Source organism: Giraffa tippelskirchi, chromosome 4, assembly GCF_054371585.1.
Source record: "Giraffa tippelskirchi isolate mGirTip1 chromosome 4, T2T-mGirTip1v1.2.pri, whole genome shotgun sequence".
Taxonomy (NCBI): domain Eukaryota; kingdom Metazoa; phylum Chordata; class Mammalia; order Artiodactyla; family Giraffidae; genus Giraffa; species Giraffa tippelskirchi.
In genome coordinates this window covers 126,229,358-126,257,156 of record NC_137278.1, presented here as the reverse complement: position 1 = coordinate 126,257,156, position 27,799 = coordinate 126,229,358, and the positions used below count along the sequence as shown (strand labels likewise).

Below are 27,799 nucleotides of genomic sequence, written 5' to 3'. Positions count from 1 at the left end.
GGCCAAAGTGGAAATGATGCTCAGTTGTGGATATTTCTGGTGATGAAAGTAAAATGTGATGCTGTAAAGAACAGTATTGCACAGGAACCTGGAATGTTAGGTCCATGAATCAAGGTAAATTGGATGTAGTCAAGCAAGAGATGGCAAGAGTAAACATCGACATCTTAGGGATCAGTGAACTAAAATGGATGGGAATGGGTGAATTTAACTCAATTGACCATTATATCTACTACTGTGGGCAAGAATCCTGTAAAAGAAATGGAGTAGCCCTCATAATCAACAGAAGAGTCCAAAATGCAGTACTTGGGTGCAGCCTCAAAAATGACAGAATGATCTCGGTTTGTTTCCAAGGCAAACCATTCCACATCACAGTAATTCAAGTCTCTGCCCAATCACTAATGCCAAAGAAGCTGATCAGTACTATGAATTAGAAGACCTCTTAGAACTAACATTAAAAAAAGATGTCCTATTCATCATAGGGGACTGGAATGCAAAAGTAGGAAGTCAAGAGATACTTGGAGTAACAGGCAAGTTTGGCCTTGGATTACAAAATAAAGCAGGACAAAGGCTAACAGAATTCTTCCAAGAGAATGCACTGGTCAAAGCAAACACCCCTTTTCAACAACGTAAGAGACGACTTTATACATGGCTAAAATCAGGTTGATTACATTCTTTGTAGCTGAGGATGGAGAAGCTCTATACAGTCAGCAAAAACAGGACCTGGAGCTGACTGTGGCTCAGATCATCAGCTTCTCATAGCAAAATTCAGGCTTAAACTAAAGCAGGAAAAACCACTAGGCTGGGCACGTATGATTTAAATCAAATCCCCTATGAATATACAGTGGAGGTGATGAATAGATTCAAGGGATTAAATCTAGTAAACAGAGTGCCAAAAGAACTATGGACAGAGGTCCATAATACTGTACAGGAGGCAGCAAACAAAACCATCCCAAAGAAAAAGAAAAGCAAGAAGGCAAAGTGGTTGTCTGAGGAGGCTTTTAAATAGCTGAAGAAAGAAGAGAAGCAAAAAGCAAGGAAGAAAGGGAAAGGTACACCCATCTAAATGCAGGGTTACAGAAAATAGCAAGGAGAAAAAAGAAGGCCTTCTTCAATGAACAATGCAAAGAAATAGAGGAAAATAACAGAAAGGATAAGACTGGAGATCTCTTCAAGAAAATTGGAAATATCAGAGGAGCATTTCATTCAAAGGTGGGCACAATAAAGGATAGACATGGTAAAGATCTAATAGAAACACTAGAGATCAAGAAGAGCTGAAAAGAATAGACAGAAGAACTGTACAAAAAAAGATTGTAAATGAACCAGATAACCATGATGGTGTGGTCGTTCACCCAGAGCCAGACATTCTGGAATGTGAAGTCAAGTGGTCCTTAGGAAGTACTGCTCTCAATAAAGCTAGTGGAGGCAATGGAATTCCAGCAGAACTATTTAAAATCCTAAAAGATGATGCTACCAAGGTGCTGCACTCAGTGTGTCAGCAAATTTGGAAAACCCAGCAGTGGCCACAGAACTGGAAAAGGTCAATCTTCATCCCAATTCCCAAGAAGGGCAGTGCTAACGAATGTTCCAACCACCAGACAGTTGCACTCATCTCCCATGCTAGTAAGATTATGCTCAAAATCCTGCATGCTAGGCTTCAGCATTACATGAACCAAGAACTTCCAAATGTCCACGCTGGGTTTAGAAAAGGCAGAGGAGCTAGAGATCAAATTGCCTACATTCACTGGATCATAGAGAAAGCAAGGGCATTCCAGAAAAACATATTCTTCTGTTTCATTGACTACATAAAAGCCTTTGACTGTGTGGATCATAACAAACTGTGGACAACTCTTAAAGAGATGGGAATACCAGACGATCTTACCTGTCTCCTGAGAAACCTTTATGCTGGTCAAGAAGCAATAGTTGGAACTTTGTATGGAACAACTGACTGGTTCAGATTGAGAAAGGAGTACAACAAAGCTGTTTATTGTCACTCTGCTTATGTAACTTATATGCAGAACACATCATGAGAAATGCTGGGCTGGATGAATTACAAGCTGGAATCAAGATTGCAGGGAGAAATATCAACAACCTCAAATATGCAGATGATACCATTCTAATGGCAGAAAGCAAAGGGGAACTAAAGAACCTCTTCATAATGGTGAAGGAAGAGAGTGAAAAAGCCAGGTTAAAATTCAGTATTAAAAAAATGAAGATCATGACCTCTGGTCCCATCACTTTATGGCAAATATAAGGGGAATAGGTGGAAGCAGTGACAGATTTCCTCTTCTTGGACTCTAAAATCACTGCAAATGGTGACTGCAGCCATGAAATTAGAAGGCAGTTGCTTCTTGGCAGGAAAGCTATGACAAACCTAGACAGTGTGTTAAAAAGCAAAGACATTACTTTGCTGGCAAAAGGTCCACATAGTCAAGGCTATGGTTTTTCCATTAGTCATGTATGATTGTGAGAGCTCGACCATAAAGAAGGCAGAGCGCCAAATAATCGAACTGTGGTGCTGGAGAAGACTCTTGAGAATCCCTTGAACAGCAAGGAGATCAAAGCAGTCAGTCTTAAAGGAAATCAACCCTGAGTACTCACTCATTGGAAGACCTGATGCTGAAACTGAAGCTTCAGTATTTTGGCCACCTGATATGAACAGCTGACACATTGGAAAAGACCCTGTTGCTGCAGAAGATTGAGGGCAGTAGGAGAAGGAGGCATGAGGTGGTTGGATGGCATCACACATTCAATGGACATGAACTTGGGCAAACTCCGGGAGATGGTGGGGGAGAGGAAGGCCTGGCATGCTGCCATCTATGGGGTCATGAAGAGTCTTGGCGACTGAACGACAAATACAGTTAACTGGAGAGAGTCCAGCGAGTGATTTTTTTTGCTAGTGAATGTTATTTATGTCGGTTTCAGGCCACACAAAAGGAAGGGTAATAGTGAAGAACCCTTTTTATTAGGAATCTGGGAAAAAACATAGAGCCCATGGTCATGAAACTTACAGATGATAAAAAGATCACAGAAGGAGACTTCATGATGATACGTGGCAATTTAATTTCAGAATTCTATAGGAGTGCTGGGATAATGGCCCCAAACTAATAAAAATAAAAAATATTTTTAATTAAAAAGCAACAATCAGTCCTATATATAAATTTAAAGGAATAATCATAAACCTGCCAGATGAATGAAGAACAGCTTCACGACAGTTCATGTGGGGGAAAAAAGCCCAGAGAGATTAAAGTGATACTGCGATTGGCATAGCATGCAGAGGCCTGGGAGTCAACCAGGACTGACTAGGGTGGAGTCTGGGGGAGAGTGATAGGGTGAATTGGGGTGAGGTGGGGAAGGAGGTCAGTGACCAGAGGGAGCTGTACTCAAGAGAGTGACCTGTGACTAGATTTTTGAAATACCAAAGCTATACTGGACAGAATTCCTTCAAGGTGAAGAAAATGGTATCAGAAGCAATAGATAAGAAGGGCTGGTAAGAATTAGGTAGAGGTTCAGGATTGAACCCCAGTCTCCTCAGAGAACCAAGGGGAGCCCAACTCTCAGGGCTCCAGGAGCAAATGAAACATTTCAGTAAGGCCAAGGGATGGGGCTCCGCTGGGGAAAGGGTATCAGTGTTAAGGACACGTCTTTGAAATCTGCAGGAATGTTCCCTATCCCTCCCCTTTCTTCCTGTGAGTGCCTGGGACAGGTTACTTGCCATTTCTGAGGACTGGTTTTTGCATCTGGTCAATGGATGTGATAATAAAATCCACTTCCCAGAATTGTTGGGAGAATTGAATGTGGTTTATTAAATGCTTAGTGCAGTCTATGAATTGTTTTGTAGAAGTCCTGCCAGGCGCCTTGAGCTCTATTTACAGATAGTTAGTTACTGACGAATTCCAGAGCGTATTTACCTATTCAGGGGGATTTCCTATTGCAGTGACTTTGAATCCTGGTTGTACATTAGAATCATGGGAGCTTTAAAAAAAAAAAAATACTGATTTTGAAAAGAATGTTCCAATCAACCAACCAGACAGAATCTCTGGCTTAGAATGAGGCATTAAGAGTTTTTAAAGCTCTCCAGATGGTTCTAATATGCAGCCAGAATTGACAGCCACTGTCTTACTGTACCCTCAGTCCTGCTTGTCATTGACTCAGAGCCTCACTTAACCTAGATTTCGCCAGGTGGGGCTGTGGACAGTGACAGTCAAGTCTAATCTTGGGATGATCCAGAGGAGGAGGGAAGCTGCTAAAAATCAAAGCCACAAATGCGTTCACAGTAATAACCATCTTGAAAAGTACTGCATGGAATGGGTAAAGCACAGACCCCCTGAACTCTGGCTGATCAAGGCACATGTGGAATGTTGATTCCCTTTCAAGAGGAATTGGATAAGAGCAGACACAGTCTTTTTTTCTATGTATAAATTATAGAGAAAGAAGGGCGGTGGAGAAGATTTTGCTTGGATTTGCTTAAATAGAGTCACTATACATGTGGGTCTACAATGTCCTTTTTTAGGGGGGAGAACTTAATATATCATGGACATTTTGCCACTTAATTTTATTTTGGAGCAGTTGATTTTTTCCCATATGTATATATATGTGTGTATATATATATATGTGTGTGTATATATATATATATACACAGATATATATTTTGCTTCTGTAACAGTGCAGCTTCTGCCTCCCAGGGGATAATTTTGTCTTTTTGTGTGGAATGCCTGTGTTTGAAGCCTAGAGTTTCTGTGGACTTTGACCAGAGCTTTCATTGCAGGTCTTGCACAGCTCCCACCCTTCTGATTATGAATCTTTCCTGGCATAGGATCCTCATAGGAACCACTGACCAGAGCCTCCTCCATAGGATTTTGCTGTCAGATGACAGTTGTAAAGTGTGTTGGAAATTCAGCTCTCTGATACCCATGGTTTGGGGGCCAAATATTTGTGAGAGCTAGAAAAAATATTGTTGAATTCCTATTGCTTTTTTGTGATTTTGTATAATGTCAATTCTCAGTGACTCGTGTACATTGATCAGTAACAGAGGGGTTTGTGAGAGGATGCTGTGTTTAAAAGAACAAAGTGGATGAATAGGTGACCAGCCTTGCCTCCATGATGGAGCTTTCTGTTATTATCATGTTGGGAAATTGACATAATTTAATTCCAGTGCCTCTTGCAATAGCTGCTCTTGTTCATTTCCCTTTTATTCCAATGGGAAAAAGACAATCTAAGGTTTGAATAGCTTTTTTTTCTCCCTTACCCTTGAGGATCACAGTGAATATCATGCTTTTCATGATATACTTCCAAAGTGCTTTAAAATAATGCTGCCATTATTTCTTTCTCATATCAAATATTTTCAGAGTAACTATTCTGTGCCAGTCATAGTACCTGGCCTTTCGGAGCAGAGAACGCAAGATAAATCAGTTTTCACATCATTGTCTGGGTGGAAATTCTAAGGTTGGTCACTGAGGAAAGATGGATATAGGACTGAAGTGGTGAGTGTTTTTAAATGAGGATATTTTGTGTATATATAGAACAATAGATACCATTTAATGATTTATTACTCTGTGCTAAGTGTCTTTCTAGGAATTTTATATCAGTTGTCTCATTTAATACTCATAGGAAACTTTATGAAGTATGTGCTCTTATTATTTCCCTTTTGTAGATAGGAAAGTGAAGCACAGGAAGATGAAATAATTTATTGGGAATCACCCAGCTAAGAAGTGGTACAGTCTGAATTTAAACTCAGACAGGACTTCGCTGGCAGTCCAGTGGTTAAGATGCTGTGCTTCCAATGCAAAGGGTCCAAGTTTGAACCCTGGTTGGGGAACTAAGATCTCACATGCTGTGTGGCCAAGCAAACAAAAAAACTCAGACCATCCAGTTCCAGAATCTGTGCTCATTGTGAATTATTACTAAAGAATCTGTTGGCTCTCTGATATATTGTATTAGTAGCTTTCAGTTTTTAAAAAAGAAAAAGATGGTTAATTATTGTTAGCCATCAGTATCCCTGGAATCTTTCGGATTTTCAGCCTTGACACATGTTGAAGAGCTTTTAGAGATATAATATCATAGTGAAGTTGGTGATCAGAACTGATTCCCAGACTTTAAAAGAAATGGATCAAATCTTTATAGTGTGTTGTACTTTCAGGGGATGAACTTTTACCTGTAGTGGGTGCAGAGTCATATCAGAATGGATCTTATTCTCTCACTTGCAGTGTTGTTTGTGCTGAAAGGAAGTCCAATGAGCTGTTATTTTTGCTAAGTCAACTTTAGAGTTTATCAAGAAGTTTGCTATAATGTGGGAAAGTGTATGTTTCCCCAACCTGAATCAGTGTGTTTGTGGTTGTTTTTCAGTTGCTAAGTCATGTCCAACTCTTTGTAACCCCATGGACTCCAGCAAGCCAGGCTTCCTTGTCCTTCACTATCTCCCAGACTTTGCTCAAACTCACATGCACTGAGTCAGTGATGCTATCTAACCATGTCATCCTCTGCCGCCCTCTTCTCCTTTTGTCTTCAATCTTTCCCAACATCAGGATTGTTTCCAGTGAATCGGTTCTTCACATCAGTTCAGTTCAGTAACTCAATTGTGTCCGACTCTTTGCAACCCCATGAACCGCAGCACGCCAGGCCTCCCTGTCCATCACCAACTCCTGGAGTTTACCCAAACTCATGTCCATTGAGTCGGTGATGCCATCCAACTGTCTCATCTTCTCTCTTCCCCTTCTCCTCCTGCCCTCAATCTTTCCCAACATCCAGGTCTTTTCAAATGAGTCAGCTCTTCTCATCAGGTGGCCAAAGGATTGGAGTTTCAGCTTCAACATCAGTCCTTCCATGAACACCCAGGACTGATCTCCTTTAGGATGGACTGGTTGGATCTCCTTGCAGTCCAAGGGACTCTCAAGAGTCTTCTCCAACACCACATTTCAAAAGCATCAATTCTTCAGTGCTCAGCTTCTTTATAGTCCAACTCTCACATCCACACATGACTACTGGAAAAACCATAGCCTTGACTACACGGACCTTTGTTGACAAAGTAATGTCTCTGCTTTTCAATATGCTGTCTAGGTTGGGCATAACTTTCCTTCCAAGGAATAAGCGTCTTTTAATTTCATGGCTGCAGTCACCATCAGCAGTGATTTTGGAGCCCAGAAAAATAAAGTCAGCCACTGTTTCCCCATCTATTTGCCATGAAATGATGGGACTGGATGCCATGATCTTAGTTTTCTGAATGTTGAGCTTTAAGCCAACTTTTTCAGTCTCCTCTTTCACTTTCATCAAGAGGCTCTTTAGTTCTTCTTCACTTTCTGCCATAAGGGTGGTGTCATCTGCATATCTGAGGTTATTGATATTTCTCCCTGCAATCTTGATTCCAGCTTGTGCTTCTTCCAGCCCAACGTTTCTCCTGATGTACTCTACATATAAGTTAAATAAGCAAGGTGACAATATATAGCTTTGACATACTCCTTTTCCTATTTGAAACCAGTCTGCTGTTCCATGTCCAGTTCTAACTGTTGCTTCCTGACCTGCATACAGGTTTCTCAAGAGGCAGGTCAGGTGGTCTGGTATTCCCATCTCTTTCAGAATTTTCCACAGTTTATCGTGATCCACACAGTCAAAGGCTTTGACATGGTCAATAAAGCAGAAATAGATGTTTTTCTGGAACTCTCTTGCTTTTTTGATGATCCAGCGGATGTTGGCAATTTGATCTCTGGTTCCTTTGCCTTTTCTAAAACCAGCTTGAACTTCTGGAAGTTCATAGTTCACGTATTGCTGAAGCCTGGCTTGGAGAATTTTGAGCATGACTTTGCTAGCGTGTGAGATGAGGGCAATTGTGGAGTAGTTTGAGCATTCTTTGGCATTGCCTTTCTTTGGGATTGGAATGAAAACTGACCTTTTCCAGTCCTGTAGCCACTGCTGAGTTTTCCAAATTTGCTGACATATTGAGTGCAGCATTTTCATAGCATCATCTTTTAGGATTTGAAATAGCTCAACTGGAATTCCATCGCCTCCACTAGCTTTGTTCGTAGCAATGCTTTCTAAGGGCCACTTGACTTCACATTCCAGGATGTCTGGCTCTAGGTGAGTGATCACACCATTGTGATTATCTGGGTCATGAAGATCTTTTTTGTACAGTTCTTCTGTGTATTCTTGCCACCTCTTCTTAATATCTTCTGCTTCTGTTAGGTCCATACCATTTCTGTCCTTTATCGAGCCCATCTTTGCATGAAATGTTCCCTTGGTATCTCTAATTTTCTTGAAGAGATCTCTAGTCTTTCCCATTCTATTGTTTTCCTCTATTTCTTTGCACTGATTACTAAGGAAGGCTTTCTTATCTCCCGTTGCTATTCTTTGGAACTCTGCATTCAGATGGGCTTTTCCAGTGGTCATGTATGGATGTGAGAGTTGGACGGTGAAGAAAGCTGAGCGCCTCAGAATTGATGCTTTTGAACTGTGGTGTTGGAGAAGACTCTTGAGAGTCCCTTGGACTGCAAGGAGATCCAATCAATCCATCCTAAAGGAGATCAGTCAGTGTTCATTGGAAGGACTGATGTTGAAGCTGAAACTCCAATACTATGGCCACGTCATGCGAAGAGTTGACTCATTGGAAAAGACCCTAATGCTGGGTAGGATTGGGGGCAGGAGGAGAAGGGGACAACAGAGGATGAGATGGTTGGATGGCATCACTGACTCGATGGACATGGGTTTGGGTAGACTCCGGGAGCTGGTGATGGACAGAGAGGCCTGGCGTGCTGCAATTCATGGGGTCACAAAGAGTCGGACATGACTGAGCGACTGAACTGAACTGAACTGATTCAGATGGGTATATCTTTCCATTTCTCCTTTGCTTTTCACTTCTCTTCTTTTTACAGCTATTTGTATGGCCTCCTCAGACAGCCATTTTGCATTCCTTTTTCTTGGGGATGGTCTTGATCCCTGTCTCCTGTACAGTGTCACAAACCTCCGTCCATAGTTCATCAGGCATTCTGTCTATCAGATCTAGTCCCTTAAATCTATTTCTCACTTCCACTGTATAATCATAAGGGATTTTATTTAGGTCATACCTGAGTGGTCTAGTGGTTTTCCCCACTTTCTTCAATTTAAGTCTGAATTTGGCAATAAGGAGTTCATGATCTGAGCCACAGTCAGCTCCCGGTCTTGTTTTTGCTGACTGTATATTCTTTGGCTGCAAAGAGTATAATCAGTATGATATCAGTGTTGACCATCTGGTGATGTCCAGGTGTAGAGTCTTCTCTTGTGTTGTTGGAAGAGGGTGTTTGCTATGACCAGTGTGTTCTCTTGGCAAAACTCTACTAGCCTTTGCCCTGCTTAATTCTGTACTCCAAGGCCAAATTTGCCTGTTGCTCCAGGTGTTTGACTTCCTACTTTTGCATTCCAGTCTCCTATAATGAAAAGGACATCTTTTTTTGGGTGTTGGTTCTAAAAGGTCTTGTAGGTCTTCATAGAACCTTTCAACTTCAGCTTCTTCAGCATTACTTGTTCCGGCATAGACTTGGATTACTGTGATATTGAATGGTTTGCCTTGGAAACGAACAGAGATCATCCTGTTGTTTTTGAGATTGCATCCAAGTACTGCATTTCAGACTCTTGTTGACTATGATGGCTACTCCATTTCTTCTAAGGGATTCCTGCCCACAGTAGTAGATATAATGGTCATCTGAGTTAAATTCACCCATCCCAGTCCATCTTAGTTCGCTGATTCCTAGAACTGTCAACGTTCACTCTTGCCATCTCCTGTTTGACCACTTCCAATTTGCCTTGATTCATGGACCTAACATTCCAGGTTCCTATGCAATATTGCTCTTTACAGCATCAGACTTTACTTCCATCATCAGTCACATCCACAACTGGTGTTGTTTTTGCTTTGGCTCCATCCCTTCATTCTTTCTGGAGTTATTTCTCCACTGATCTCCAGTAGCATATTGGGCACCTACCGCCCTGGGGAGTTCTTCTTTCAGTGTCTTATCTTTTTGCCTTTTAATACTGTTCATAGGGTTCTCAAGGCAAGAATACTGAAGTGGTTTGCCATTCCCTTCTCCAGTGGACCACATTCTGTCAGACCTCTCCACCACGACCTGTCTGTCTTGCGTTGCCCCACCTGGCATGGCTTAGTTTCATTGAGTTAGACAAGGCTGTGGTCCATTTGATCAGATTGGCTAGTTGTCTGTGATTGTGGTTGTCTGTCTGCCCTCTGATGCCCTCTCTCAGCACCTACTGTCTTAGTTGGGTTTCTCTTACCTTGGACGTGGGATATCCCTTCATGGCTGCTCCAGCAAAGCACAGCTGCTGCTCCTTATCTTGGACGTGCAGTATCTCCTCACAGCCGCTGCCCCTGACCTTGGATGTGGGGTAGCTCCTCTCGGCCACTCTGGCGTCACTTCACTTCAGGTAGCCAAAGTATTGGAACTTCAGCTTTAGTATCAGTCTTTCCAATGAGTATTCAGAGTTGATTTCCTTTAGGATTGACTGTTCTGATTTCCTTGCAGTCCAAGGGACTCTCAAGAGTCTTCTCCAGAACCACAATTTGAAAACATCAATTCTTCAGCACTCAGCCTTCTTTACGGTCCAACTCTCACGTCCATACATGACTACTGGAAAAGCCATAGCTTTGACTAGATGAACCTTTGTCGACAAAGTGATGTCTCTGGGAGTGTGGCCAACATCCTTTTCTCTGTTCCCCTCCAGATCAGCTCGGCCTCTTCGATCGACCGGACATTGCCTCTAGGCTAAGTGGGCAACATGAGCGGCAACAACTTGGATGCGAACAACGAGTTTGATGAGCAGCTGCGAATGCAAGAATTGTACGGAGACACCAAGGATGACAACACCGAGAAAGATCCCACTGGAAAAACTTATTCTTTCGGGCAGCAGCCGACTGACACTCCGTACGAGTGGGACCTAGACAAGAAGGCTTGGTTCCCCAAGATCACTGAAGATTTCATTGCTACATGTCAGGCCAATTATGGCTTTTCTAACGATGGTGCATCTAGTTCTACTGCAAGTGTTCAAGATGTCAGTGTTAGGACTACAAAAGAACCTCCACGAAGACAATCCCCTGAACCCAGTGATCTGAAAAAGAAGGGAGAAAAGAGAAAGGGTGAATCAGGATGGTTTCATGTTGAAGAATACAGAAATACAAATGTTTATGTATCTGGTTTGCCTCTAGACATTACAGTGGATGAATTTATACAGCTCATGTCGAAGTTTGGCATTATTATGAGAGATCCTCAAACAGAAGAATTTAAGGTCAAGCTTTACAAAGATAATCAAGGAAATCTTAAAGGAGATGGACTTTGCTGTTATTTGAAGAGAGAATCTGTGGATCTGGCGTTAAAACTTTTGGATGAAGATGAAATTAGAGGCTACAAATTACGTGTGGAGGTGGCAAAATTTCAGTTGAAGGGAGAATATGATGCCTCAAAGAAGAAGAAGAAGTGCAGAGAGTACAAGAAAAAGCTGTCTGTGCAGCAAAAGCAGTTGGATTGGAGACCTGAGAGACAAGCTGGCCCATCCCGAATGCGTCATGAGCGAGTTGTCATTGTCAAAAACATGTTTCATCCAGCGGATTTTGAGGATGATCCACTGGTGTTGAATGAAATCAGAGAAGACCTTTGAGTAGAGTGTTCAAAATTTGGACAAATTAGGAAGCTCCTTCTCTTTGATAGACACCCCGATGGTGTGGCCTCTGTGTCCTTTAGGGATCCAGAGGAAGCGGATTATTGTATTCAAACCCTCAACGGAAGGTGGTTTGGTGGGCGTCAAATCACTGCCCAAGCGTGGGATGGAACTACGGATTATCAGGTGGAGGAGACCACAAGAGAAAGGGAGGAAAGGCTGAGAGGATGGGAAGCTTTCCTCAATGCTCCTGAGGCCAACAGAGGCCTGCAGCGTTCAAATTCTGTCCGTGCTCCAGAAAGGGCAGGGCCTTCTAGAGTTAGGCATTTTTCTGAGCACCCGGGCACATCTAAAACAAATGTTCAAGCAGCCGCAACTGAAATGGCATTTGAAGAACCTATAGATGAAAAGAAGTTTGAAAAAATGGAAAACTGGGGAGAAGTTGAAGAAGCTGCTTCTGAAAAAGATGCTAAAGAAAGTGGCCCTGAAAAAGAAGCTGAAGGTCCCCAAGAAGAATCTGAAGAGAGCTGCCTTGAAAGAGAGTCTAAGGAAGGCTGTCCTGAAAGAGAGCGTGAAGAAGACTTCCCCGAGAGAGAGTCTGGAGAAGGCAGCCCTGAGAAAGAGCGTGAAGAGGGTAATCCTAACAAAGAGTCAAAAGAGACTGTCTCTGAAAGAGAATCCAAAAAGAAGAAACTCAAAACGGATCCTGACAAGAACGGCCGTGAGAAGGAGTCTGAAGAAGACGACCCCAGCAAGGAGTCTGAGGGGGAGGCCAGCCCCCAAAAGGTGGCTTCTGAAGATGATGACTCAGAACCAGAGTCTGAAGACTGCTCGGAAAAGCAGTTTGAACATGGCTCTGAAAAAGAGTTAGAAGATAATGGCCTTGAGAAAGGTTTTGAAGAAGATGCCTCTGACAAGGAATTTCATGAAAACATTCTGGAAAAAGAGTTAGAAGAAAATGAGTCTGAAAAATCAGAATTCGAAGATGACAGCTCTGAAAAAGTGTTTGATGAAGAGGGCTCTGAGAAAGAGTTTGATGAAGAGTCAGATGAAAAGGAAGAAGAGGAAGATGCATATGAAAAGGTATTTGATGATGAGTCAGATGAGAAAGAGAACAAAGAAGATGCAGAAGAAAAGGAACTTGAAGATGCTGATGAAAAGGACGAAGAAGATGATGCAGATGAAAAGGTATTTGACGATTCGGATGGAAAAGAAGATGAGGAAGATGGAGATGTAAAGGAAGATGAAGGCATAGATGAAAACGTGTTTGAAGATGATGATTCCAACGAGAAGTTGTTGGATGACGATTCCAGTGACAAATTGTTTGAAGATTCCAATGAGAGAAGGACTGTGGGTGGTTTAGGGAATGTTAAAGAGGAAGGGCCCTTGTCCACAGGCAGCAGCTTTGTTCTCAGTAGTGATGATGATGATGATGACGACACTATTTAATCCCGTTAACTTGCTTTTTAGGGAGATTCCATCTCCATTTTGCCTCTGCTGCAGGGTAATTACTCGTAGTGTTACATGAACGTGTGCCTAGAGGTAGGAGGCCATCTGATTAATACCGTGAAGTGTTCATGGTTACCTGTACCTAATGATTTTAAATATGTGTTCATTGGCTGTTCAGTTCAAACTCCATAGCATAATGCTAGTTAACTTGCTCCTCATCCTTTGTCAGATTTGTTAAGTGCATGCAAAATAATATTTTTTAAAGTATCCTGATTGAAGTTTGTGACATTCAGAAATAAAGTTATTGATATGCAGAAACAGAAAATTGTACTTGAGTTAAATTGCATTTTTAATTCTTGCTATTGCTTTATTCATACTAACGTTTGGTTTTTTTTTAAGGACTTGAAAAACCCCTGTAGGTGTCTCCTTGCTTCCACTTTATGATGTTACCACTGATATCCCCATTTCCCCTCTCTAAACCAGAACATGTTACTAAAACTTATGAGGTAAAGAACTCTTCGGAGTTTTTCGCTCCCCAGTCCTTACAAGTTACTTTTTTTCTACCCTCTTCCGATGAAAATTGACTCTTCAATGTGCAAAGGTGAACTTCCCAAAGTCCACAGCTTCCATTATTGAAAATATGGAGGAGATTAGAATTCGACCATTTACTGTTTGGACACCTCTAGAAGTTGATTCAAGTTACAGGACCTTTCCCCAGAAAAATCTGTGTGTACACTACACAATCTTTTGTATCCAGTTTGGGGCAGTTCGTGCGGATACCCTGGAGTTTAAGAACTTTTGTCACGCATATTTCAGATTTTTGTTTTTGATTTTGTTCTAGAATCGTGGTACCTACTACTATGGAAATTGTGTAGTGCCAATAAAATGTGGCTCTTTTCTTGAAATAAAAAAAAAAGTGATGTCTCTGCTTTTGAATATGCTGTCTAGGTTTGTCCTAGCTTTCCTTCCAAGGAGCAAGTGTCTTTTAATTTCATAGCTGCAGTTACCATCCGCAGTGATTTTGGAGCTCAAGAAAATAAAATCTGTCTCTGTTTCCACTTTCTGCCTTCTATATGCCATGAAGTGAGGAGACTGGATGCCATGATCTTAGTTTTCTGAATGTTGAGTGTGTATGCATATGTTTAAATGCATGTAGAGATTCTCTGCTTAAAAATGTGAAAATCTCCATGCATTCCTAGATTCTCATTTTATATATTTTGTACTCAGTGATTTTAAACTCTTTCAATTGGTAATCTAGTCTGAAACTAACAGCTGTGAGTTACTATAAGCTAGGCTGTATAACCCTCAATTCAAATTCATAGTCCTAAATTATGTTTTTCTCCTTCATTTTACCATAATAATCATGAGAGCTGTCACTCACTGGATGTTGACAATGTGTTAATTTTTGTATTAAGCACTTTACCTGTATTCTCATTTAGTCCTCACAATAACCCTTTGAGATAGATCTTGTTATTCTCATTTTCCGGATACATAAGCAGAGGCTTAGAGAGATGGTTACTTGTTCAAAGTCACATAGATCCAAGTGGGGATCTGAATTCAGGTTTGTCTGCCTCCCAGGTCAGTTGATTTCCACTGTGGAAACACTGAGGCAGACCCTGATGAAGGAAGGAAGATGTTCTGAGTACTGTGTGCTTGTGTGAGGCTATGTTTATATGTAGCTTAATTTTAAAAGATAAACAATAGTAACTATAGCTTCCTACGGTAAGGTGAGCTCAAAGACATCAGAATTTGTATCCTAGCTCTGTTTAATATAAAGTTATTAAACCAATCAAAATTTCTCTGAGCCAGTTTCCCCATCTGTAAAATAAGGATAATAATACTTGTTTAACCAACATTATAAAGTTTTTGTTAGAAGGAAGTGAGATCACAGATATGAAAGTGCTGAGGAAGTAGTTTACAGGTATAAGGAATCACTAGCCAGTTTCTCATCCCATTCACCTCACATGAACTCTTAAAGCTTATTTCATATGATTTAGATTAGATCTTGCTGTGGATTTGGTTTAACTGCTTCCTTAAAAATTTATAATGTAGTCTGGTTTTTCACTTCATTCATTCAGCTTTTTTTGGGTCTCTGTCATATCCCAAGTCTTGGCATTGTTGCTGGAGGTATAAATTCACTCACACTGGATCACAGATCATTCTAGACATTTTCTGGTTAGGATTGTTGTCCATAATCCAGTCTGACCCAACTACATGTTACCGGACCCCATGCAATGTGAACAGGGTCAGACTCTGTCCATGGCAAACAGACTGCTCTGCGTGAAGAAATCTCGGGTCAGATGGGGCATCTGGCATGTGTTGTGAGTTTGTATCTTGTCCTGTGAGGTGGTGAGGGATGGAGGTGGGCTCAGATGAAGCCCAGGTGAAGAATTTCCCCAGACACCGAGCACAGTATGTAGCCCTCGTGGACTTGTGTCACAGTCTGCCTAGACACAGGAGGTCCCTGGCAAGTGTGTTTCAATTGGAACTGCCTGTGTGGCTTTTTAAATCCCCCCAAATGAAAAGAGCCGCATTTCCCTCGGAGCTCACCAAACAACAATAATTAATAATAGACTCTAGTCCATTGTGAATACATTTTAATTGTGTGTTCAACAGTATTTCATACTTGCACTCTATTTTTTTGTTTAATGTTCAAACTGAACATGCACACAGTTCTATAGCAGCTGGAGTGGAGACAAAGGTTGCTCAGTTCAATAAGTATTTACTAAGCTTTCCCCAGATGGACATTGTGAAAGATCACAACACGGTCAGTTCCAACCATAATCATCGAAACAACTAAACCTTTAGCTCTATTTATTTATTTATTTGGAATATAATTGCCTTACAATGTTGTGTTCGTTTTTGCTGTACAACGAAGTCGATCAGCCGTGTGTATACGTTTATCCCCTCCCTCCCACAACCCCATCCCTCCCCTCCAGGTCCTCACAGAGCACCGAGCTCCCTGTGACCTCTAGCTCTTTTTGATGCCAGCCCTCCTCTTTGGTTGCTTTTGGTCCAAGCGCTGACAGTGCAGTGCAAGAGGCTCTGGGACCATTCATCTAATTTCCCAGGGAGCGTAGGCAGATGAGAAATCCGAAGCCTGGAAAGTGCACAGTTTGTGTGCTCATTTGGGAAAGTATTAAAATCAGTTCTGTGCTCTCTGATAGCATACATGTGCCACTTTTCCAACTCACCCCTACATATGCTCATGTAACCACACATCCACTTCAAAAGGCTCACCTGTAAGATAATGGAATTTGGGGCAGTGAGGGGGGATGGGTTTTGCTGGGGAAAAAGGGAGAATGAGTTTCTGTTTCCAAAAACTGGGATCAGAACTGTTTCTAAAACATCATTTAACTGAATCAGTGCAGCGAGGTTAATTTGTAGGTGAGTTACAGCTTAATGGAAACAACAGCTTCATCACACTTGAGTTGCGCATTTCAAAGGCAGTAAGGTGATAGCGACTCCCATGCCAGCCCCCGAGCTTCCCCCACTGACAGCTGTCCTTGTGTGGGTAGACTTGGCCATGAGTGTCTCGGGTCACCCTGTGTTCCTGTGTTTGTGTGTCACTGTCAATGAGCACTTGGTGACCTCGGCAGAACATCCAGACTCATGCCAGTGACTGTCTAACCTTCAGTTCATTAGAAAAGTCAAGGCTTCAGAATTAATGCATAGATTGCTTACACTTTTCATTTAAACTGGGCTTGAAGCTTTCAGTGTTTCCAGCTGTACATGCTTTAGAGGGGCAGGTCTTTAGAAATCAAAAGGGTGTCCTGAAGGAGGGCTCAGTAATTCTGATTGGCCAACAGGCCAGGCCAGATGTCAGTGAGGAGTCAGGCCACCTGAGAGAAAGAAATCACAGAGAGGGTTGCTTTGATGGTGCGGCAGCTGGGAGCCTTCCCTGCCTGGCAGCATGCCTTCAGCAAGACAGATGTTCCCAGGCCCCGGTCTCTGTGCATGTCTGCTCCTGGGGAAAATAACTCTCATTCCTGTTTGTGCAGGTCCACCCTCCCTGATTACATTTAGTTCTCTGAGCGATTTGTCAAGAATTTTTGAGTGGCTGTGGTATACTCAGCTCCTGGTCTAATAAGAGAGGAGGGGGCTGCTGATCACTCAGTCTCCAGACCCCTTCCCTGGGACATGCATCCCCATCTTCTCCAGGCCAGTGGTTTTTTCTAAAGGAAGCAGGGGAGAAGTATTCCAGATATGCCAGGGCAATGCATATGTAATTGATGCATATAGTAGTTACAAAATGTAAAGGATGTTGATCTCTTTCCGATCCTGTAATCTCCCCAGAAACAACTATTATTTAGTTTATCTACTTCTACAAAGATATTCTATTCATAAATACATATCATATTGTACATATTACACCTATATGTATATACACACATAATATGCATACATGTATTTATTTATCCTTTTTATTTATATAAATGGGGGCATACTCTGGAATAATAGGTATTTCATACCTTAGTCTTTACACTTACCTTGAGAATTGTTCCAGGATAGCACAGGTAGAGCTGCCATATATTTTTTTTTTTTAATTTTTATTGAAGTAAAGTTGGTTTACAATGTTGTATTAGTTTCAAGTGTACAGCAAAGTGGATCAGTTGTACATATGCATATATCCACTTATATTTGGACTCTTTTCCCATATAGGCCATCACAGAGTATCAGGTAGAGTTCCCTGTGCTATATAGTAGGTCCTTATTAGTTATCTATTATATATATAGCAATGTGGATATGTCAGGCCCAGTCTCCCAATTTTTGGGCTTGTCAGGTGGCTCAGTGGTAAAGACTCTACCTGCCAATGCTGGAGCTGCAGCAGACTCAGGTTCAATCCCTGGGTCAGAAAGATCGCCTGGAGGAGGCAATGGCAACCCACTCCAGTATTCTTAACTGGGAAATCCCATGGACAGAGGAGCCTAGTGGATTACAAAGAGTCAGACACAACTGAGCGTCTCAGCATGCACATGTACAATCTCCCAATTTATCCCTCCCTACAGCTTATGGTTACCACCTGGTAACCATAAATTTGTTTTCTACATCTGTACATATTCTTTTTAATAGCTGTGGAATGTTTGTTCCATCTTTCAAATGGACCATCTAAACCACTTACTTCAGCCTTTTATTGTTGCACAGTTTGGCTGTGTAAGCTTTTGTCATCCCAATAATACTTAGTTGAATTTGAATATACGTGATTTGTTATGGGCACATGTGCTGATTTATATGTAGAATCAGTTTGTAGAAGTAGAATTACTAGGCCCAATGGTATATCCTTTTTGTTTTGTTCTATTTATTGGCCATCTATGTTTCTTTTTTTTTGGTCTCAGGTGTATAACAGAATGATCTGATATTTGTATATATTGCAGAATGATCACCAGAGTAAGTCTAGTTAATATCTGTCACTATACGGTTATAGAATTTTTTTTCTTGTAATGAAAAGTTTTTAAGATTTACTCTTTTAGCAACTTTCAGATATACAAATACAGTATTATTAATTGTAGTTTAATTCTATAATTAATAATAGCTTAATTAATTCAGTATTATTAATTATAATTAATATATAATGCTGTATATTATATCCCATGACTTATTTATTTTATAGGGTATATCCTTTTTGATATTAATAGAAATTACCAAATTGCCTTTCTAAATAGTATTTATTCATTTACACCTTCCCAGACATGCATAAGAATGCATAATCTGACTGTCTTTCCCCAACGCCCACTCCCACCTAGGCCATATCAGTCTGTCTGTTGTAGAGGAGAAAGTTTTGGGCTGGATATGAGCCTGAATGTTTTTAAAGCACCTCATGAGTGTTAGCAGTCTTTTAGTTGGTTTCAGGTCATGGAAAATCTACCTCAAACCAAAAAAAATTTTAAGTGGAGAACTGTCTTGGAACATGTAACAGAAGTCTAGAGTGAATGTGTGGTTCAGACATAACTACATCCAAGAAGGGCTGCCATGTTGTTGCATCACTCCAGGGGGCGCATTCAGGTTTTATTAGAAAACAGTGTGTTGTGCCCCTGGAATTAGTGGCCCCATGCTTGGGGGCACAGTTGAAGTCATGGGGACTTGGTCTTTCTCCACCTCTTAGACCTGTTTTCCTGGGGTTTTCTTTGTTGTCAGGCAGGCCTTCTCTTAAGAGGTCACCCTAGGGGTGGCTCTAGGGTTCTATTTTATCAGTTTTATAACCTCAGAACCAAGAGCTTCTCTTTCTCTGTAGATGTGGAAAAAGACTCACAAATGAGCCTCCTTGACCTGACTTGGGTCAGGTGCTCATCCTTAACAACTCATCACTTTGGGGAATATCTTTTGATGTGTTTGCCCATCATTCATTCTCTATCTTATAATAGCACTTTGATTGATTTTTTCTTCCTCGGCAGTCAGTCCACATGGCCTGACTCCCTACCTTCCTCCAGGGGTGAGCATGGTACCCAGGCATCCATCTTTCCAATGGCCAAAGCAATTCTGATCCTCAGATACCACCGCTAACGCATCTGCATGCTAGATGAGGGCTTCTTAAACTCGAGAGAGTTACAGCTGAAGGAGAAAGGATACACATTTTGTGCATCCAGAATACCTGGTGATCTTGTAACAAAGCAGATTTTGGCTCATTAGTTCTAGGATGGCACCCAAGATTTTGCATTCCTAACAGGCTTTAGAATGATACTGATGCTACTGGTCCAAGGGCCAAGCCTTGGAACAAGGGGATATACCATGGATCCAATGAGTTCTTTGAGTTCCTTTAGTCCAGTACTTTTGAGATTTCATAGCATATCCAGGTTATTAAATAAACAAAATCTCCACACGCAGTCAATTTCAGTGTGTCTTCATTTCACAGAGCAAAGAGAAATTACTTTCATAATCACATTTATCAGAAAACATTGTTAAAACGTTCATTCATTTGAGTCATAAAATTCTATTGCCGGCCGTGGTGGGGAGGGGAGAGGAAGCCTTTGGTGGACTGTTTCTGAAGAATTGTGCTTTTGTCCAATGTTGGCAGGAAAGTACCTTTTCCCTCTGGGGACTATGAGCTCTCTGTTGTCTTAGTTAAAAAAAAAAAAAAAAACAACTGTTGTTTCCACCTCAAACCAGTGACTTATTAGTGCTTTGCCTAAGGAACCAATTTGCTCTTGGTAGACACTAAGTTTTACATATCCAGTTATCCCATCCTGGTAGGGTGGTCTGTTAGCAAATCTGCGGACAATATACTGGTTTCTTGGAAATAACAAAGTCACTTTCTCTCATGACCAAGTGCTCCTAGATTTTCTTTTCTCATCATCTCTCAGAACCAATATTTCAGTGCAGGATTAACTTGAAAAGCATTAAAGATTTTCTTTGCTCTCCCTAATTCAGATCAGGATTGAATGGACCTTTCCCTTCCCCCTTACCACTTATTGAATCAGAAAAATGAGTTCTTTTGCAAAGCAATTTCATGCCTTGTTATCCCCCACATGTCTCTCAAATACAAAGTTAGATGGCATTGCCAGAAAGTCTCTATTCATTCTAGAGATTGAAAAGGGGATTTTTTAAAAGGGGCTCAGTAAACCTGTGACACTGCCCATTCATTTTCTCCTGCCTTGTGTAGCATCGTGATAGTATTTGCTTTCAAACCATGCCTCCTCCAAGGAAAATTGTGGCCTCAAACATTTGCATCATTATGTAAATAGAGGTTAATGAATCGACTATACAGAATGTACTGTGACTGATAATTTGGCTTTTTTTATGAGAAAATAAAAAGCAGCTGGTTTTTTCTTCTGTTTTTCTTGGTACATCCTCATACTCTTCTGTTTTACAGATACGGCTTTTACGAGAAGGTTAGTCTAGAGAATTCTGCAGAACTCTCATCTTGCCCTTCATTTTCTTATCGCCAAACTGTTAAGTAAAGCCAGTCTCATCTGTAAGCTTGGAAAACAGCTTTAAGACTTAATTATTAAAAGGTAACATTTCCTCTGTAAACGCTGTGGGTGCATGCTAAATCATTTCAGTTGTGTCCAACTCTTTGTGACCTTATGGACTGTAGCCCTCCATGCTTCTCTGTCTGTGGGATTCTCCAGGCAAGAATACTGGAGTGGGTTGCCATGTCCTCTTCCAGGGGATCTTCCCGACCCAGGGGTTGAACCCGTGTCTCTTATGTCTCCTGCATTGGCAGGTGGGTTCTTTTCCACTAGTGCCACCTGGGAAGCCCTCTGTAAATACTGATCCTCTATAAATATTGTGTTGTATACATTTGCCTTTTGAGATTAGTATAATCTACCCACTGAGTTGGAATTAACTTAAAATGCTCAGGAAATGGGACATTGAGTCCCTCCATTGGTTCTCTGTACCTACTACTGACTCACTAGTGACCGAACTGTACTTAGATGATCCCCAAACTGGCAAGTCATGAATCAACAAATTGTACTTTGAAGGTGGCATAGAAGGAGTCTTCTTCATCCATTAGCAGTATGAATAGTTGGAGACACAAGCTGGAGTTTGGTCAACTGGCCAAATGACATGTTTCTTAACAATTCCTTATTGAATACTTGCTGTGTTCCAAGGCATGGGGGTAGGTTCTGGGAATATAGTGATAAATCCAACATATGGAGCCCTGACCTCATGGGGATAACTTAAATGAACTGTTTCACTTCTTCGGGCCTTACTTGAAAAACAAGGTTAATTCTTAACCTCACACGATTTCTGTGCTGACACATTTGAAAGTGAAAGTCACTCAGTCCTCTCCGACTCTGCGATGCCATGGACTGTCTATGGAATTCTCCAGGCCAGAATATTGGAGTGGGTAGCCTTTCCCTTCTCCAGGAGATCTCCCCAGCCCAGGGATCAAACCCAGGCCTCCTGCATTGCAGGCAGGTTCTTTACCAGCTGAGCCACAAGGGAATCTCAACAACACTGGAGTGGGTAGCCTATCCCTTCTCCCAGGGATCTTCCTGGCCCAGGAAAGGAACCGGGGTCTCCTGCATCGCAGGCAGATTCTTAACTGAGCTATCAGGAAAGCTGACACACTTAGGAAAGTATAAACTATTGAACAGTTGTGGAGTTCTTTAGGTCAACATGTTTACACAGCCTCAGCAGTGCCCTTATCCTTGAACTTTTCTAGGTTGGCTGTTTTGCTTATTATTTACTTTCATCAAGTTATCCTCAAATGACCCTCCCTCTGCCCATTGTCTTTTTGCAACAGTTGCATCTTCCTCTCCAAAGATGATCCCATTTTCCTGATTCTTGATCAATGCCCACTTCTTATCTGCTTCATAAAAAAGAAACAAGAAAACCTCTTCAGAAGGAGGGGCCTCCTAACTCAGAAATTTCATAGGCATTTGATGGGAACGCAGAAAGAAGAAAAATGATTATTCATCAAAGATGGAGAAAAAAGTAATTTTCTGTATTTTATACACAGTAAAACAAGATACTTAAAATAACACCCCAGAATACAGTTATCATGAGACATGTCTCTCATTTCCTAGAGTTAGAAATAGAGAACAGTGTCAGAGAGCTGGGCGAGTGGCCAGCCTTGTCGTTTGTGGATAGGAATGATGGGGGTCATGGTCTGAGCAAGGGAAAAGGCTGGGAGGGGCTTTCTCTGGAATATGCTGGAGCAGCTGCGACTTGGAAGCATGCAGGGAATGCTTCTAAGGATGCCTTTGCTGTACGAGTAGGAGGAGGATCTCAATGCTTGCATTGAAAGACCCCTGGCCTGTCACAGACTCTCCCAGTGTACAGATTTTTGACTCACTGCACTAATTTTATGTACCATCTGTCCATCGAGGGATCTTTCCCCAAATCCTAACATCCATTTTAATTGTGTTTCTCTGTCTTTTTCTGCTCTCCGTCCCTGTCTCCGCATCTCTGCCTCAGTACCACCCAATTCCTTCACCCCACACATACGTTACGAGTTCATCACTAAGAATGGGAAAGCACAGCAAACCTTGAATCTGGGCTCCTAAAGAATGTTTCTGAGGGTCTTGTTTTACACTTTGTAAATTGCACAATTAACAAATCTTCTTAGGGATGAAGGGATTCTTCTTTTCTCTACCCCCCGACAAAAATGAGGCTGTTTGGTGGGTAGTTAGTTAGCATCATGGTATAGCACAGGGTTGGCAGATGGTTTCTGAGAAGGGCCATATAATAAAATATTTTAAATTTTTTGGGTCAGATGGTCTCTGTCACAACTATTCAGCTCAGCTGAGGTATCATAAAAGTGGCTATGGGCAAATATATAAACAAGTGAACATTGCTGTATTCTAGTAAACTTGATTTATGGACACTGAAATTTGAATTTCATGTAAGTTTTACGTGTTAGGAAATATTCTTCTTTTGACTTTTATTTTTTTACCTTTTTATTTTATATTGGAGTATAGCCAATTAACAGTGTTGTGATGGTTTCAGGTGGACAGCAAAGGGACTCAGCCAAACATATACATGTATCCATTCTCCCCCAAACTTCCCCCCCGCCTCCAGGCTGACACATAACATTGAGCAGTTCCCTGTGCTATATAGTAGGTCCTTGTCGGTTATCCATTTTAAATATAGCAGTGTGTACATGTCCATCCCAAACTCCCTAACTATCCCTGCCCCCCAATATTTTGATTTTTTTTAACCATTTGGAATATAAAAGCCATGCTTAGCTTGTAGGCTTTATAACAACAGTCAGAGAGTAGAATCTGGCCCATGTTACCATCGTAGTTTACCAACCCTTGGTATTGTGGAAGAAACACAGAACTAGGGGTGAGAAGTACTGTGTTCCAATTTCAGTTTTACTTTCCAACCTTGACATAGTCATTTGACTTCTAACCTGTTTCCTCATTTGCAAAATGAGTGTGGAAAGCAGGAGTGGGGGAAGAGTAACTCTAGAGAGACCTGGTGAGTGCTGTCTCTGCCAGGTGATCAAGGTTCATGTCATTACACGTAAGTCACGTTGATAGCATGTATCCTTGTTGTGGGATGAAAACTGCACTTCACCTCTGTGGTCATCCTCTGAGAAACTCATCACCCCAAACATGAGAAAAACATCAGACAAACCTAAATGGAGGGACATTCTACCAAATACCTGACCAGTATATGTCCAGGTGTTCAAAAACAAGTCTAACAAACCACAGGAGACTAAGGAGATGTGATGGCTAAGAGTACTACATACTGGGAAGGGGATCCTGACACAGAGAAAGAACACGGGGAAAATTAGTGATGTCTGAATAAAGCATGGCGTTTCCTATGTGACTGGTGCCCCGTGGTACCATAAGGTGTGAACATTGGGGGTATCTAGGTCAGGAGAATATGGGAACACTGTACTATCTTTGCAGCTTTGTTGTAAATCTAAAACTATTCTAAAATAAATGGTTAATTTATATTTTAAAAAAAAACTAAGCAAGAACAGTCCCCAGGATATGGCAATTGATTGGATTTGGAGGGTAAAGGAAGAAGAGAAGTAAAGATTATGTCATAGTGTCCAACCTGAGTACCTGGGAAGGTAGCCCTGCCATTGGACAGAAATTGTGAATATAAGAGGCAGGTTAGGCTTGGAAAATTAAAAAAACTCTTGCTGCTTGGAAGAAAAGTTATGACCAACCTAGACAGCATATTAAAAAGCACAGACATTACTTTGCCAACAAAGGTCTGTCTAGTCAAAGCTATGGTTTCTCCAGTAGTCATGTATGGATGTGAAAGTTGGACTATAAAGAAAGCTGAGTGCTGAAGAATTGATGCTTTTGAACTGTGGTGTTGGAAAAGACTCGTGAGAGTCCCTTGGACTGCAAGGAGATCAAACCAGTCCATCCTAAAGGAAATTAGTCCTGAATATTCATTGGAAGGACTGATGCTGAAGCTGAAGCTCCAATCCTTTGGCCACCTGATGCAAAGAGCTGACTCATTGGAAAAGACCCTGATGCTGGGAAAGATTGAAGGCGGGAGGAGAAGGGAATGACAGGGGATGAGATGGTTGGATGGCATCACTGACTCAATGGACATGAGTTTGAGTAAACTCCGGGAGTTGGTGATGGACAGGGAGGCTGGGTGTGCAGCAGTCCATGGGGTTGCAAAGAGTCAGACATGACTGAGCGACTGAACTGACTGACTGACTGAGGCTTGGAATAGGAAATAACGAGCTTGGAGTACCAGGTTGCATCTATAAATACAAGATACTGTTTAATACTTAAACTGATAAAATACTTGGAGAGAGGGCTTTTGGATTTCAGACGTTGTGTTTAAAGTTATCTCCAGCCAGTATTCGACAGTGAGGTCCTAACTTAAGAAAGATTAATTCAATTAAATAATAAAATAGTTATTGGACTTTGTATAAATGCCTGGATTCCTGCTCGTAAGTATATCTATCTTTTGTGGGTGCGTGTTTCCTGTTGTCCTTAACGCATTGCTTGAAACTTGGAGTAGTTCTGAATATCTCTTTATTTGCAAAAGGAATGAAAGTTATGTTGCCAAGTGGAACATAATCTAACTGACTCAGCAGCCAGAACCAGCCCTTTTTCTTTAGCAAGACGTACTAATTGTGTAGACCCACAAATGGAGAGCGTGTTTTGTTTCCTTCAGACAAGAAGTAAGAGGTTTGTTTGAGTCATTCCTTTTTTTGCCACTCTCTATATATTTTATATCCAGAATTGCTTCGATAGTGCGTTCAGTCCCCTGGAGGCCTGTGATGTCTGCTCTGCATTAACAATGCATGTGGTAAAACCCACAGCTGCATATATCTTGATCAGACAGTTCACAACAACAGAAATTCAGATGATAATAAATGTATGAAAAACACTTCACAAAGAACCAAAGCTATGTCATTAAACAAATGCCACTGAGATGGTAAGGACAGTAAAGAAATGGACAATCCAATACTGGCCCAGGTGAGGGGAAGAGCTCTCTGGTTGGAATGGAAATTGATAGGATTTGGGGGAGGAGAGTTTGAAATCTATATTCCAAGCTTTAAAATGTGTATGTTCTTTGTCATAGTAATTTCACTCCTATCCTAAGGAAATAAAGGGACAAGCATGTAAAGATTTGATATAAAGAATGGTCGTGGTGTTGTTTAGTCTCTGACTCTTTTTCGACCCCATGGACTGTAGCCCACCAGGCTCTTCTGTCCATGGGATTTTCCAGGCAAGAATACTGGAGTGGGTTGCCATTCCCTTCTCCAGGTGATCTTCCCAATCCAGGGCTTGAAGTCTGCTTTGGCAGGCAAATTCTTTACCACTGAGCTACCAGGGAAGCCCTAATGATTGTATTAGCATTGTTTAAAATAGTGAAATGTTCCACATAGTATCCAACAATAGGCCGTTAGTTAACTTCAGCATTGTGATGTAGCTAAAGTAGAAATACTTGCATCATCATTTTGAAAGTTTTTCCAAAAAGAATTTCAAAAAGAATTCATAGCCCAGTTTATATAAAAGTGTACGTGTGCAAGTGCATTTCTAGAAAAACATATGCTAAATGCTTTTAAAATATTGATGAAAATAAAAATGTTTTAAAATCTAAACCAAAATCTAGACTTTTAGTATTAAATTTGAGTGGTGTACCTGTCCTTGTCTCATAGATTACTATTACTAGTAGAGCCTAAAACATGCTCCTGTCACCACCCATACTTCCTTTTCCAAAGTAATCTTGACTCTCTTAAAAGTTATAGCTCATCCTAAATTATTGAGTAAAGATTTTTATTCACAGTGTGAAGAACCTAGTGCTGTCTTAACCAAAGAGAAACCAATAAATATTTATCATTCCTTAGTTTTGTTTTACAGTAGTTGAAGATACCCCAGGGAATTCCCTGGTGTAAGATTCCATGCTTTCGCTGCTGAGGGCCCAGGATCGATCCCTGGTCAGGGAACTAACATCCCATAAGCCATGTGGTGCAGCCAAAAAAAAAAAAAATACCCCAAACAGAACTTATTAAAATGCACTGTAAATAAGGAGATCAGTTCAGTTCAGTTCAGTTGCTCAGTCATGTCCGACTCTTTGTGACCCCATGAATCACAGCACGCCAGGCCTCCCTGTCCATCACCAACTCCCGGAGTCTACCCAAACCCATGTGCATCGAGTCGGTGATGCCATCCAGCCATCTCATCCTCTGTCATCCCCTTCTTGTCCTGCCCCCAATCCTTCCCAGCATCAGGGTCTTTTCCAATGAGTCAGCTCTTCGCATGAGGTGGCCAAAGTATTGGAGTTTCAGCTTCAACATCAGTCCTTCCAATGAACATTCAGGACTGATCTCCTTTAGGATGGACTGGTTGGATCTCCTTGCAGTCCAAGGGACTCTCAAGAGTCTTCTCCAACACCACAGTTCAAAAGCATCAATTCTTCGGTGCTCAGCTTTCTTCACCATCCAACTCTCACATCCATACATGACTACTGGAAAAACCATAGCCTTGACTAGACGGACCATTGTTGGCAAAGTAATGTCTCTGCTTTTTAATACGCTATCTAGGTTGGTCATAACTTTGCTTCCAAGGAGTAAGCGTCTTTTAATTTCATGGCTGCAGTCACCATCAGCAGTGATTTTGGAGCCCAAAAAAATAAAGTCTGACACTGTTTCCCCATCTATTTGCCATAAAGTGATGGGACCAGATGCCATGATCTTAGTTTTTGAATGTTGAGCTTGAAGCCAACTTTTTCACTCTCCTCTTTCACTTTCATCAAGAGGCTCTTTAGTTCTTCTTCACTTTCTGCCATAAGGGTGGTGTCATAGGGTGGAAAAAAAAGATTTTAAGGAAAATTTTGTCCTTCAACTTGATTT

At 41.3% G+C, this 27,799-nt stretch overlaps 2 protein-coding genes and 1 pseudogene across 4 annotated transcripts in view; all 3 read left to right on the top strand.

Moving 5' to 3' along the window:
* The window catches only part of LOC145545643 (uncharacterized), a 151,981-nt gene extending 140,897 nt beyond the window's left edge, over positions 1-11,084 (top strand). The window contains exon 4 of the mRNA XM_081590487.1: positions 10,693-11,084. The gene's annotated coding sequence lies outside the window, so the exon portion shown is untranslated. The remainder of the gene's footprint in view (positions 1-10,692) is intronic.
* TMCC3 (transmembrane and coiled-coil domain family 3) overlaps positions 1-27,799 on the top strand; it is a 167,598-nt gene that overhangs the window by 15,124 nt on the left and 124,675 nt on the right. The window lies entirely within an intron of this gene.
* LOC145546158 (17S U2 SnRNP complex component HTATSF1-like) lies at positions 10,701-13,391 on the top strand (annotated as a pseudogene). Its single transcript, XR_014082567.1, has 2 exons — positions 10,701-12,783; positions 12,886-13,391. The product of XR_014082567.1 is annotated as a 17S U2 SnRNP complex component HTATSF1-like (transcript).